The 12,628-nt window shown below is 38.4% G+C and overlaps 1 protein-coding gene and 1 non-coding gene across 2 annotated transcripts in view; one reads left to right on the top strand and one right to left on the bottom strand.

The window, feature by feature from the left end:
* PKIG (cAMP-dependent protein kinase inhibitor gamma) overlaps nt 1-12,628 on the top strand; it is a 63,759-nt gene that overhangs the window by 8,449 nt on the left and 42,682 nt on the right. The gene's annotated exons all lie outside the window — the stretch shown is intronic.
* Nucleotides 5,096-5,224, bottom strand: LOC139014797 (small nucleolar RNA SNORA11). Its single transcript, XR_011472343.1, has one exon. It is a non-coding gene; the product is annotated as a small nucleolar RNA SNORA11 (small nucleolar RNA).

Here is a 12,628-nt window from a genome sequence, read left to right as displayed (position 1 = left end):
ACTGTATTTAATAAAGGGCCAGAAGGTTGAGAACCACTGCCCTAGGAGATGTATCCATAAACATTGCTCCGAGAGATGTCTGAGATTTTGCTGCCTGTAGTTTCTTCTAGAATTTTTATGGTTTCCCGACTTCATTTAAGTCTTTTATCCATTTTGAGTTTATTCTTGTATATGGTGTAAGTTGGTGGTCTAGTTTCATTTTTTTGCACCTACCTGTCCAGTTTTCCCAGCACCATTTATTGAAGTGACTGTCTTGATTCCATTATATGCTCTTGCCTCCTTTGTCAAATATTAATTGAGCGTAATGGTTTGGGTCAATTTCTAGGAGTCTCTGTTCTGTTCCATTGGTCTGTATGCCTGTTGTTGTGCCAGTACCAGGCTGTTTTGATTACAGTGGCTTTGTAGTACATTTTGAATGATTCCTCTCTTTAACCAGCTGTTGTTTTTAATGAATTCTGCCATTATTAGTCCTGATCACATCAGGGAGAGGACGTTTACTTTATTTCTTTTTAAATTGTTATGTATGGATTACTGTGCATCAGTTGACATGAATAATATCACCAAACCCTGTTGTTGGACATATACATGGTTTTTCAGCTTTTTGTGTTGTAAGTGGTGTTATAGTGATTTTCTTTGCAGCTAAATTTTCTCTAATAAGTATGTTTTGATCCTGACTTTTGAGGAATTCTGCCCCTTTTCACCCAGAGGCCTGGATTTCTGTCTGGAGACGATTATAATACCATATTAGAGGGCGTGTGGGCATTCCAGCCCTAATTTTGGTTTTGGGTTTAGCTCCATTTCTTCTTGTGGGCCACTCAACTGAGTTTAGATAATGTTTAGTGCTTATTACACCAAAAAAGTTTGGATTGTCCCAGAGAATCACGTGTAATGGAATTTGTCCTGACGTGATTTCTTTTTCCAATTCACATAGCACTTTGAACTTTTCTTTTTATAGCATTTCTCATAAATAATCATCCTCTATAATTACTTTTGCACTTGTTTTGGTCTGCTACTAAACCCCTAGCTAGTTGAGGACAGAAACCTACATTAGACCAGTGGTTCTCAACCTTCCTAATGCCGCGACCCTTTGATATAGTTCCTCATGTTGTGGTGATGACCCACAACCATAAAATTATTTTTGTTGCTACTTCATAACTGTAATTTTGCTACTGTTATGAATCATATGTAAATATCTGATATGCAGGATGTATTTTCATTGTTAAAGCATAGTGATTAATCACAAAAACAATATGTAATTATATATGTGTTTTCCGATGGTCTTAGGCAACCCCTGTGAAAGGGTGAGAACCGCTGCATTAGACCTTTATTTATCCTAACATAATGGGCACTCATTTTATGTTCATGGAATAATATGACTTTCTTCTCTTATTACTTAGCTATCTTCCATAACACTTCCCTTTTTTTCTAAATATTTTTAAATATATATATATATATATATATATACTTATATATATTTAAATATATATAAGTGAGAGGGAGAGAGAGATCGAAACACCAATGATGAGAGAGAATCATTGATTGGCTGTCCCCTGCATGCCCCCTCTCCCCCCCTCCACTGGGGATCGAGCCTGCAACCCGAGCATGTGCCCTGACCAATAATTGAACTGTGACCTCCTGGTTCATAGGTTGACGCTCAATCACTGAGCCACGCCAGCTGGGCCATAACTTCCTTTAAATTCATTGTTAGTGGAGGCTAGTCTTCTAGGCTCTTCAATAGATTAGATGCCACATTAGAGTAAAAAATGTTAAAGTTTTAAAAGGTAATTTTTAAATATAAAATTAGACTAGTATAAAGAAATCCCCATTATCCATCATTCAACTTCAATAATTATCAATACATTAGAGCCAATTTTGATTTGGGATGAGGGTAGAGAAAACATAAGGACTTTGGGGTGCTCATTTTAATTTGTGGGGAAAGAAGCAGGGATGTATGGTGGCAAGATTGGTGGCCCAAAGACGAACCTGCCTATGTACTTCATGGGGGTGTCGTGAAGGTTACATGAGTTGACATGAATGGGGCAAAGAATAATGCTCAGCACATAGTAAGTGTGACTTAGGTGCCTCACTGCTCCCACCATTACTGTCATTGCCATTACCGCCGCTACTGCATAGCCTGAGGGAGCTGAGTTTGGTAGCCATGACACTTACTAACTAACTTGGTGACTTTGGACACCAACGTTTCTGAGCTGCAGTTTCTTTATCTGAAGAAATGGGAGTGATAATAGCATCTCATATACCACACTTGGTAATGAAATTATTCATGCACATGTGTTCTGGGGTAATTAGCAGTAAACACAATTTCCCAGAGTGGTGTTCTGGACTGAGGGACGGTGCTTCTGGAGTTTCGGGGAAGTCAGACTTATTCCTTTTATGGACTCTCCTTCTGGTGCTTCATATTAGTGGGCCCCAGAGTTCTTTTTCAGCCTAGCAAATAGACATTGTAGTGCAGCAAGCTTCGTTTCCTTCTGCAAAATGTTTGTTTCTAAAGCATGGAAATAATTTTTCTTTATATAGCTTGTCCATGTATGTACAAGAAATGAAATACTTATCAACCAAGTTGATAAAGGGATTAAAAATAGTTTTTCTAAGGAACTGTTTGCTGGGGATTAGTGTTGGAAAAATTTTTGCAGCAGAATCTGTTTCACCATCTTTGAAATATAAACACTGTCTTCACTTGTCTATATTTTTCTTTACAACACTTCACTCAACTCCTAATTAAAATAGCTTTCCCAAAGCCAGAATTCCTCTAAAAAAATGTTTTTTAATGAAGACTAAGTTTTAAACACTTTCTTTTCTCCTCGGTACTGTAAAGAATTCTATTTACACAGAACATTCATCCAAACCACATGAATACAAGTCTGTCTGAGATAAGAATTAGTAGATACTGTGGGAAGAGAAGTGGAATATCCCTGATGGTTATAATAAATGTCTGCAGTGTTTGTTTGGAAGGACAGTCAGCTGTCACATCTCCTTGGGTATGAGAGTTGTATAAATCCAGGTCAGAAAGTCAGTGCCCTAAACTTAAATTCTCAGGAAGATTTTCTCTTTTCAAATGACCACTTGCTATCAGGTTTGACTTTTTAAAAGTTTGATTCTTGTTGTTTCAGTAGTAAAAATTTAGCCTTTCCATTTGTGATTTATAGCATCTGGTACTTTTATAAACTTCTTCAGTCAAACAAATTAAAGACCCATTCTCATCCTCAAATAACAAAAACAAATAAATACAAAGTACAGTTTTAGCTCAAAAAGAACAATATCCTAATGCCATTCTTTGGCCTGAATGACATATGAACTCTTAACTTGACTTTCCATAGACTATCCTGTTTAAATATTTTATTACATAGTCTCTTTTCTTGATCCCCCTCTCCCCCCGGATTTCAGTATACAGACAGTCCTCGGGTTATGTCGGACTTGACGTACATCGTTTTGTGATTATGTCGCCATCTCCCATTTATTTATTAAAAAAATAAAGTTCCGTCATTTCTACGTATGTACATATGTGCTTTATGTTTTTTATTATTTATTTACCACAAGTAAAGGTCAGGAATTGTTATCTTTCTTTTAAATTTTTTTTTACTGTTTCACTTCATTACTGCTGTGTATGTGCTCCATGTGAGTGACGTAGGTGCTTATGTAGGTGGGTTCCGACTTAGGGCGAAAATCGCGTTACCTCGTGCAGTAGGAACGGATCTCCGACGTAACCCGGGGACCTACTGTATTTTATTAATATTTCTTTTCAGCCGAAACCGGTTTGGCTCAGTGGATAGAGCGTCGGCCTGCGGACTGAAAGGTCCCAGGTTCGATTCCGGTCAAGGGCATGTACCTGGGTTGCGGGCACATCCCCAGTGGGAGATGTGCAGGAGGCAGCTGATTGATGTTTCTCTCTCATCGATGTTTCTAACTCTCTATCTCTCTCCCTTCCTCTCTGTAAAAAATCAATAAAATATATTTTAAAAAATATATATTTCTTTTCAAAGGATCTAGCACAAAACATATCTTAGTCATCTAGCCAATGTTGTATTAAACGATATGGTACTTTAGCCCTAGCTGGTTGCTCAGTGGTTAGAGCATTGGCCCATGGACCAAAGAGTTCTTGGGTTCGATTCCCAGCACATACCTCGGTTGCAGGTTCCTCAGCCCGGGTAGGAGCACCTGTGGGAGGCAACCAATCAATATGTCTTTCTCAGATCAGTGTTTCTCTCTCTCCTTCTCTTCCCTCCCATCCACTCTCTCTCTAGAAATCAATGGAAAAAATATCCTCAGGTGAGGATTTAAAAAGAAGAAGAAAAAGATACACTACTTTTAATTTAAATTGCTATTTAAATCTAATTTAAACTTCTAAATTGAGTTGACAGGAAAAACTTTGGATTTTTTATAATTATGGGAATTTTTTACTTTGATATGTATTTATGTCTGAGTGAAAAGAGGTCTAAATGTACTCCTTGATCTTCCTTGTTAATCATTGGAAAGTGAAATTTGGTACTAGTTCTAAGTTCTGAAGGAATTGGGGGATTTTACCCAGTATCTGTACCTTATTTTTTTATGTGCTGGAACTTCAGAATCAATTTTTTTCTTTAATTTCGGCATGTATTGAGTATTTACATATGTGCTTTGCATTTTGTTGGGTATTCTGCATATTTGGTTCATTTGATTCTCATAGAAGCACTGTTAGGTAGATGTGATTTAGATACCTAGTTGCTTAAACTGAAAACCTCCTTCCTTGCTCTCACTAACTTATTCACACACAGTTCAATTTGGTTACATTGCTATAGCAACAAAACACCCCCTTCTCCACGATTCAGCCTGTGAGCCATCAGACAGTAACAGCAGCCTCCTCACAGGTCTCCCTGATTCCTTTCTTGTCCCACAATAAGATTTATGCTTGTATATCTAAAACTAATGCAGTGTTATATGTCAAATATGTCTCAGTAAAACTGAGGTAAGGGGAGTGAATACTAAGAGAAACAAAGGTCAGGGCTAAAGGACAAATGATCAAAGGCCTTAGATAGAACTGTATAGTTGTGCTGTCCAATATGGTAGGTAGCTGTTAGCTCCCTGTGACTTTTTTTTTTTTATGTATAGGGTGTAATGTCACAGGAAGGCCATAGTATTCTGCCACCCATGAGGAGTAAGCCCAAGTTGCTGTTGGATGTGTTGTACACAGAGAAGCCATTCTTCATGCGCTCTGCTCTCTCCACACCCAACCTGTGACTTTTGAGCACCTGAAATGTGGCTATTCTGAATTGAGATGTGTTGTACCACATTAGATTTCAAAGACTTTGTGCAAAGATAAAGAATATGTCATTAATCATTTTATATTGATTACCTGTTGAAATGATAATGTCTTAGAAATACTGGGTTAAATAAAATACTTAAACTATATAAGCTATATATTAAAGTTTACAAAGGTTTTATGTATGTATACCTATTATGTATGTATGCATGTATGTATGTATATAAATGTTCACATAGCAGCCAGGGTGATTTGAGGGGGGGCTTTTTGAGATAATTGCAGATTCATATGCAGATGTAGAAAATAATACAGAGCGATCCATGTACCATTTACCCAGTTTCCCTTAATAGTAGATCTTATCTCAAATGTCACCTCCTTGGGGCAGCCTTCCTGACCACTGTAAGGTAGCCTGCTCTCCCCACTTCATTCACCTGTCCCTTTACTGTTTTCATTTTCTTAATTGAATTTGATACTGTCTGAAATTATCTATTTTAATTTCCCTTTGTCCAGTAGAAGGTGAGCTAAAGAGAGTGGGAATCACCTTACTGATTATCTTTGTTACCTACAGAACATGTGACATTTTCTTTTTCTAAGAGTAGGGTATTAAAAACTGTTTCAGCCTGGGTGGTGTTGCTCAGTGGTTGAATGTCGACCTATGCACCAGGAGGTCACAGTTCGATTCCCAGTCAAGACACAGGCTGGGTTTCAGGCTCGATCCCCAGTGGGGGATATGCGGGAGGCAGCCAATGAATGATTCTCATCATTGATGTTTCTGTCTGTCTCCCCCTCTCCTTTCCTCTCTGAAATCTATAAAGATAAATATCTTAAACATTGTTTCCATTTTGGGTTTTAGGAATCTAGTGAAGCTTATTTAGTTTAAGTGTTCTATTTCAACATCTGTATTTTTGACATGGTGCCAGAAATTATTTAACCTTTTTTTTTAAAAAATATATTTTATTGATTTTTTACAGTGAGGAAGGGAGAGAGATAGAGAGCTAGAAACATCGATGAGAGAGAAACATCGATCAGCTGCCTCCTGCACACCTCCCACTGGGGATGTGCCCGCAACCAAGGTACATGCCCTTGACCGGAATCAAACCTGGGACCTTTCAGTCCGCAGGCCGACGCTCTATCCACTGAGCCAAACCGGTTTCGGCTATTTAACCTTTTACTGTGCTTATTTTTATTATTGTTGATATTATTAAATAAGAAAAGATATTATGGATAGAATTATTCTCAGTGTCTATAATTGGAAATGTTTTTGTTTTTATTAAAAACAAATAAGCAAACATAAAAATGTATCGAGAAATCATTTTCCACCTCCCTTTTTTTCCTTTTAAGAAACTAAGGAATAGCCCTGGCTGGGTAGCTCAGTTGGTTAGAGCATTGTCCTGATACGCTGACTTGTGGGTTTGATCCCCGTCAAGGCACACACAAGAATCAAACAGTGAATGCATAAATAAGTGGAACAACAAATTCATGTTTCTTTCTCTTCCTCCCTTTCCCTCTCTCAAATCCATACAGAAAATTAAAAAAAAAGAAATTACAAAATAATTCTATATATAAATTATTAAATCTATTAAAGTTTTTACATGGTTGCTGAATATTAAATCAACATACAAATCAATTATATTCCTATATACAAGCTGCAAATAGAAAATTAAATTTTAAAAAATACTCTTTACAACAGAATCAAAAATAGAAGATCCTTATAGAGAAAATCATAAGGCTTCATTGAAAGACATTAAAGAACACCCAAATAAAGGGAGAGGTAGATCATGTTGCAGATATTAGAAATCTCACTACTGTAAAGATATCAGTTCTTTACAAAACATGGGGGTGCTATGCTAGATTAGAGGAGAGTTAAGAAACAATCAAGTTCAAGGTAGAGTTCGTTATTGGATCCTATATCCATAAAAAAAAAGAAAAATCTTCCTTTCATTCTTACCCTTCAGCTACCCTGTAGAGAGCTACCATTATTTCCAATTTCTCATGCACCCTTCTAGAGATACTTTGTATGTATAAAAGTAACTATGCTCAGTGTTTCCTGTTACAAATGTAGTAGTATTAGTATACTGTTCCTATTGTTCCACATCAGGCTTTTAAAAATAAGTATTTTGGATATTTTTGTATCACTAAATAATTATCATTGTCTAAATTATTGTGCCTACACATACTTCTATGGTTTGGAAAGGTCTTGGTTTATTTAACCTACCTCTTATTGATAGATATTTATATTATTTCTAATCTTTTGCTGTAATACACTCGGTGAATACACATTTCACACTTGTGAGTATATGCTTTTATGATAAAATCCTAAAAGTGATTTTGCCAAGGCAAGTGATGTGTGAATTTATTTGATTGCCAAATGATATTATACCAATGTCTGACTACATCACAAATGGATGAAAATTCCTGTTTTCTAACACCAAACAGTGTATTATCAGACTTTTGATATTATCCAGTGGTAGAGGAAAAATAGAATATCAACTAAAGTTGACTACTTTCCATATATTCAGAATTGTATGTATTTTCTTTTCTGTAAATTCCCTGCTCATATTCTGACCTTATTGTCCCCTTGGGTTATTGGACTTTGTTTTATCAATTCTAGAAGCTCTTTATAGATTAAGGAATAGGTTATTCATCATATGAAATACATTTTTCCCAAATGTGACATTTTATTTTTACTTTGCTGATCATTATTTTTGCCATGCAAAATAATTTTATTTACACATTGTCAAGTTTATCAGTATTTTCTTTAATGACTTCTGTATTTTATATCATATTTGTAAAGGCCTCCCCCATTATGAAGTTATAAAATGTTGTACTCTGAATTTTTCTAGTACTTCTATGGCTTGATTTTTTTGCATTTAAATTTATAGATCCACCAGGGGTTATTTTCAGTGTGAGATTTGACTCTACTTACTAACCTTACCTTCTCAGCTAGATGGAGAGATTAATTTTGACTGTGGGAAAGAAAAATCTGGCAGAGTCTTGATCATCTTTTAGGGGATGGAATCTTTTATATCAAAGTAACTGGAATAAGAACCTGAAGTCAAAGCTCCCTCTTCCCCACACACAGCAGGTGAGGAAAATGTCAGTTTTAAACTGAGTTCTTTTTCAATATTCCTTTTCATTTCCCCAAACCTACTATTACTGCAGTAACATAGGCCTCATGATGCGTTAGGATTTTGATCTCATTTTTGTCCCATTTTGAAGTTGCTAGTTTCTGATGTCATGAAAGGGCACACCTTCATTTCGTTTATAAGCTCTATCTAAATTGTGATGTAGCATGAGTTATAATGAATTTTATGACCATCAGTTTCAGAAGGCTCACCTTTTTGGTTTTGTTTGCCTGATCCCAAGGCCACCTCATCAAGTAATCTTACTTATTTATTTTTGTTTTTTGATTAATCCTCACCCAATGATATTTTTTCCATTGACATTTTTAGAGAGAGTGGAAGGATTGGGGAGAAACAGAGAGAGAGTAACATCGATGTGAGAGAGACACATCAATTGGTTGCCTCCCACACATGCCCTGGCCTGGAGCTAGAGATTGAGCCTGCAACCAAGGTACATGCCCTTGACTGAAATTAAACTTGGGACCCTTCAGTCCAAAGGCAGAAACTCTGTCCACTGAGCCACACAGGGCCAGTGATCTTTTTTTTTTTAACTTTCTGTGACTCCCCATCTTTTTTTCTATATCTATAAAAGCCTAAGGAACTGTTCCACCAGTAGCTATGACACACACTGACCACCAGGGGGCAGACATTCAATGCACAGGCATGGAAACATGGAACAGACTGATGAATCTCAGAGGGAAAGGGAGAGGGGGGGAGGGAGGGAAGAGATTAACCAAAGATCTTATATGCAAGCTATAGGCCGAAACCGGCAGTCTGACATCCCCTGAGGGGTCCCGGCGGCTGCAGGAGCAGGGCTACCGGCAAACAAGGGACCGGGGGCCATGGTGGGAGGAGCCAGGCAGGGGTGTGGAGGATGGTCTGAGACCCAATCCTGTGCCCACCGCAGCCTCGCAGCCCACAGTTTCTTTCAAGGTGCACGAATTCATGCACTGGGCCCCTAGTTGTATTATAAGATAGGTTGTGAGCACAGGAGGAAACACACCTTTCTTATCATGACTTCACATTCCTATCATTGTTCTGGACATAAACATACAAAACTTAAAAGCTTTGAAACTCCGTTCAATCTTATCAATGGAAACAGAATCAGCAAGCATTTTTCTTTATTAGAACTTGTGGTCCCTACTATGCTAATTGGTCTTGGGTGAATGATATTAACTTTGACCTAGAAACTCAAGAAAATATATTAAAACATCATTGTAAAGCTACTTATCTCATCATTTTAACTTAAGCAAGAGTTTTCATGTGTTTGTGTTTTCTTCTATTCTGTATATTCGTCTTACTTTTGGGTGCGTCCTATTTGCTAGGCATTGTGCTAGGTGCTGGGCTACAAAGTTGAATAAAGAATATACATTGTCCATATGGATAGAAATATAACAAGTATTCATAATGTGCTGTGCTGAGAACTATAATTGAGGTGCTTACTAGGTATTGGTCAGAATTCTTAGTAGCAAATGACAAAATCCATTCTAGCTGTATAAGCAGAAAGGTAGCTTATAGAGTCTCCAGGAAGTTGATGGATCTGGGCTTGAATGTTACACAAATGGAAAAAAAAGCAATCAGGGAGCATGTTCCATGAGAAGTGCCCAGCCACAGTAGGGGGACTGTTTTAGAGAAAACACCACTGCAGCCTTGACTCACTTCTTCAGCACAAACGACATTTGATATTTGACATCAGAAATTAATGCCCTAACACAGCCCTATAGCGTGAGCTTGTAATTTTCTTTACGGTCTCCAGGGCAGTTAGGTGCAGTTAACCCAATTCATGACCTTTACGTTCCTCGTGTCCCTCATTGGTCTGCACAGCAACCACTGAGTTTGCAATAGCTTTGCCTTCAGTATGGACTTTGCTTCAGATGACCATAGATGATTATTTTTAAAACTCTTAACACTGCATGCCTTTGACTGCTAGCATCCCATCCTCTAATGCAGGGGATTGCGAAACCACGGCCTGCAGGCCAAATATGGCCTGCCACTTGTTTTTGTAAATTTATTGTAACACAGCCACGTTAATTTATTTGCACTATTTCTATGGCTGCTCTTGCACTATAGCTATAGGGTTGAACAGTTGTAAGAGGAGCTACCTGCTGTATTAGTTCTTTAAGATAATCAATTATTGCCCTGGCTGGTATGGCTCCGTGGTTAGAGTGTGCGGAGGCAACCAGTCGATGTGTCTCTCTCATCTCTCTCTCTGTCTCTCTCTCTCTCTCTCCCCCCCTCTCCCCCCCCCCTCGCCCTCCCTCTCTTTTCCTCTCTCTCTCTCCCCCTCCCTCTCTCTCTTTCTTTTCCCTTCCTCCCTCACACTCTTTGAAAATCAATGGAAAAAATATCCTCTGGTGAGGAGTAACAAAGCAAAAGAGAAAAGAAGAATCAGTTACTTGTTCAGTGAGCTATTCTATGTGTATGGGTCCTAAGAGACTAGGACAGGCAGTCAGTGTTCATATGTTCATTCTGGACGTCTTGCAACTCCCTGAATAATATCATGTCCTCATCGAAGTTCCTTTGGGACATTCCAGTAAAAAACCTCAACTGGTGTGCCAGCGCTTATAACTACATTCAGTGCTCTGAGCCTGTCTTGATTGTTAGAGTTCGAAGAGCCTATTGGCTCTGTTTCTGTAATTAAATATTTCTTTCTTTTTCTTTTTTTTTTTTTTTTTGCTTTTTGCTCTCTTAAAATGTCCCTTCTAGTCCTCAGCTTCAGATGGTGTCTCCATGTCATAGAAGATTCTATTATTAGAAGTCTAGTAAGCTCTCTGCCATAATGTATGGATAATCTTGAGAAATGGCCAGAAACTAATGGCTGTTGAGGAGTACTTAGAAGATGAGTCTGCCCTGTAAGGTGATTAAATCAGAATCATCCTTGCTGATATTTGCAAATAATGAAGTCCCTGGTTGGGTGCATAAGCATTATAGGGACCATAGTTCAGGTATAACTTTGTTCTTCCCTTGTTTGAACCTATGTAATATACTCAATCCAAACTGAAGTCATCTGGTCTTATTCCCCATCATACAAGGCAGTAGCCTGGTTCTCCTAGCACGGGATCTGAGGGATAGAGAAGTCACAGTGTCATTGTTCCTCAGGATTTTCTTTTTTTCACATTCACACTGAGCTTGTTGGTCAGCTTCCTCTAGTTCCTGCTTTTGTTCTCTTTCTAGTTTGTTTACATTTATCTTCAAGTATGTCATCTTTCTTTTTGTTCTCCTACTTGGTACTTTTAAAGACTTATAGAAACATTAAGTACCTACAGTTTTCTTATCTCACTGCCAGCAGCCTTTGTCCGCCAGTGGGGGAGGGAAGGGTCCCCTTTAATCTTTTGCAAGTCAGCTTTCTTAAAGACTGGTCTGCCTCAGGCCTGGAATTTGTTCCTGGCTAAGAATTTTTCTCTGTGGACACAGTAGCCTCTTCACAGCTTTCATAACAGTCTGTTTATTATAAATCATGGCATGATTGCATGGTTGCACATTAGTTTGAAGTTACCTTTGGACTATGGGCTCATAGCCTTATTCTTGATTTAATCTTTCAGTGCACTAAAATCCACTGGATGTATAATTACCATCAAGCTGCCAGGAGCAATATGATCAGTCATGGGAAATGAGAAGGAAGCTCTGGGGTCCTTTTACTGTGATGATCTCCTCAAAGCTTTTGAAAGAGGCTCTGTCTAAGAGCTTGGAGGCTGTCCGGGCACTTCCTCTGACCGGAGGGTCCTGCTTCATCCTCCCAGGTTTCCATCTGGCCTTTCTAAAAAGCTCCCTTTTTCTTCCATTTTATTTCCTTTTCTTTTCCTGGGATCTGCTTCTTTCCTTTCTTTCATTATTCTTGCTGGGGCTGACCAGCAGCCCCTGAACAATGGATGAACAGATTACTCTGACACAGTTTCACTGTGAAAGAGAACTGCCTGCGTGGTTAGCCTTTTATTGTAGCAGCAGTTTGAGATAAGTTTATCTTTTAGATACAAACAGTAGGGTGAGTCATCTTGGGAGGACACACGTGTTTACATTGTCCTCTAGGCAGGGGCATCCAGGGATTAAGCATGAGGATTCCAGTAAACATCCGGAGGTCTGCACATGCACAGGCTTGTTTGGAAAGGTCAAGGAATAATTAGGAGCACTGCCTTCCACACTCCCCTAAGTCTCACCTAAGTCGGAATTCTGATAAACAGGACAGGCGGCCTTCCACACACTTCCCTTTTCTCAGAATGTCCTCCTTACAAGCTTTCCAACCAAGTCTTACCCT

The sequence above is a fragment of the Myotis yumanensis genome, unplaced genomic scaffold (genome assembly GCF_028538775.1).
Source record: "Myotis yumanensis isolate MYYU_CA2020_CCGP unplaced genomic scaffold, mMyoYum1.0.hap1 SCAF_7, whole genome shotgun sequence".
NCBI classification, from domain to species: domain Eukaryota; kingdom Metazoa; phylum Chordata; class Mammalia; order Chiroptera; family Vespertilionidae; genus Myotis; species Myotis yumanensis.
The sequence above is the reverse complement of the archived record's forward strand: the minus strand, read 5'-3'. Positions and strand labels throughout refer to the sequence as shown.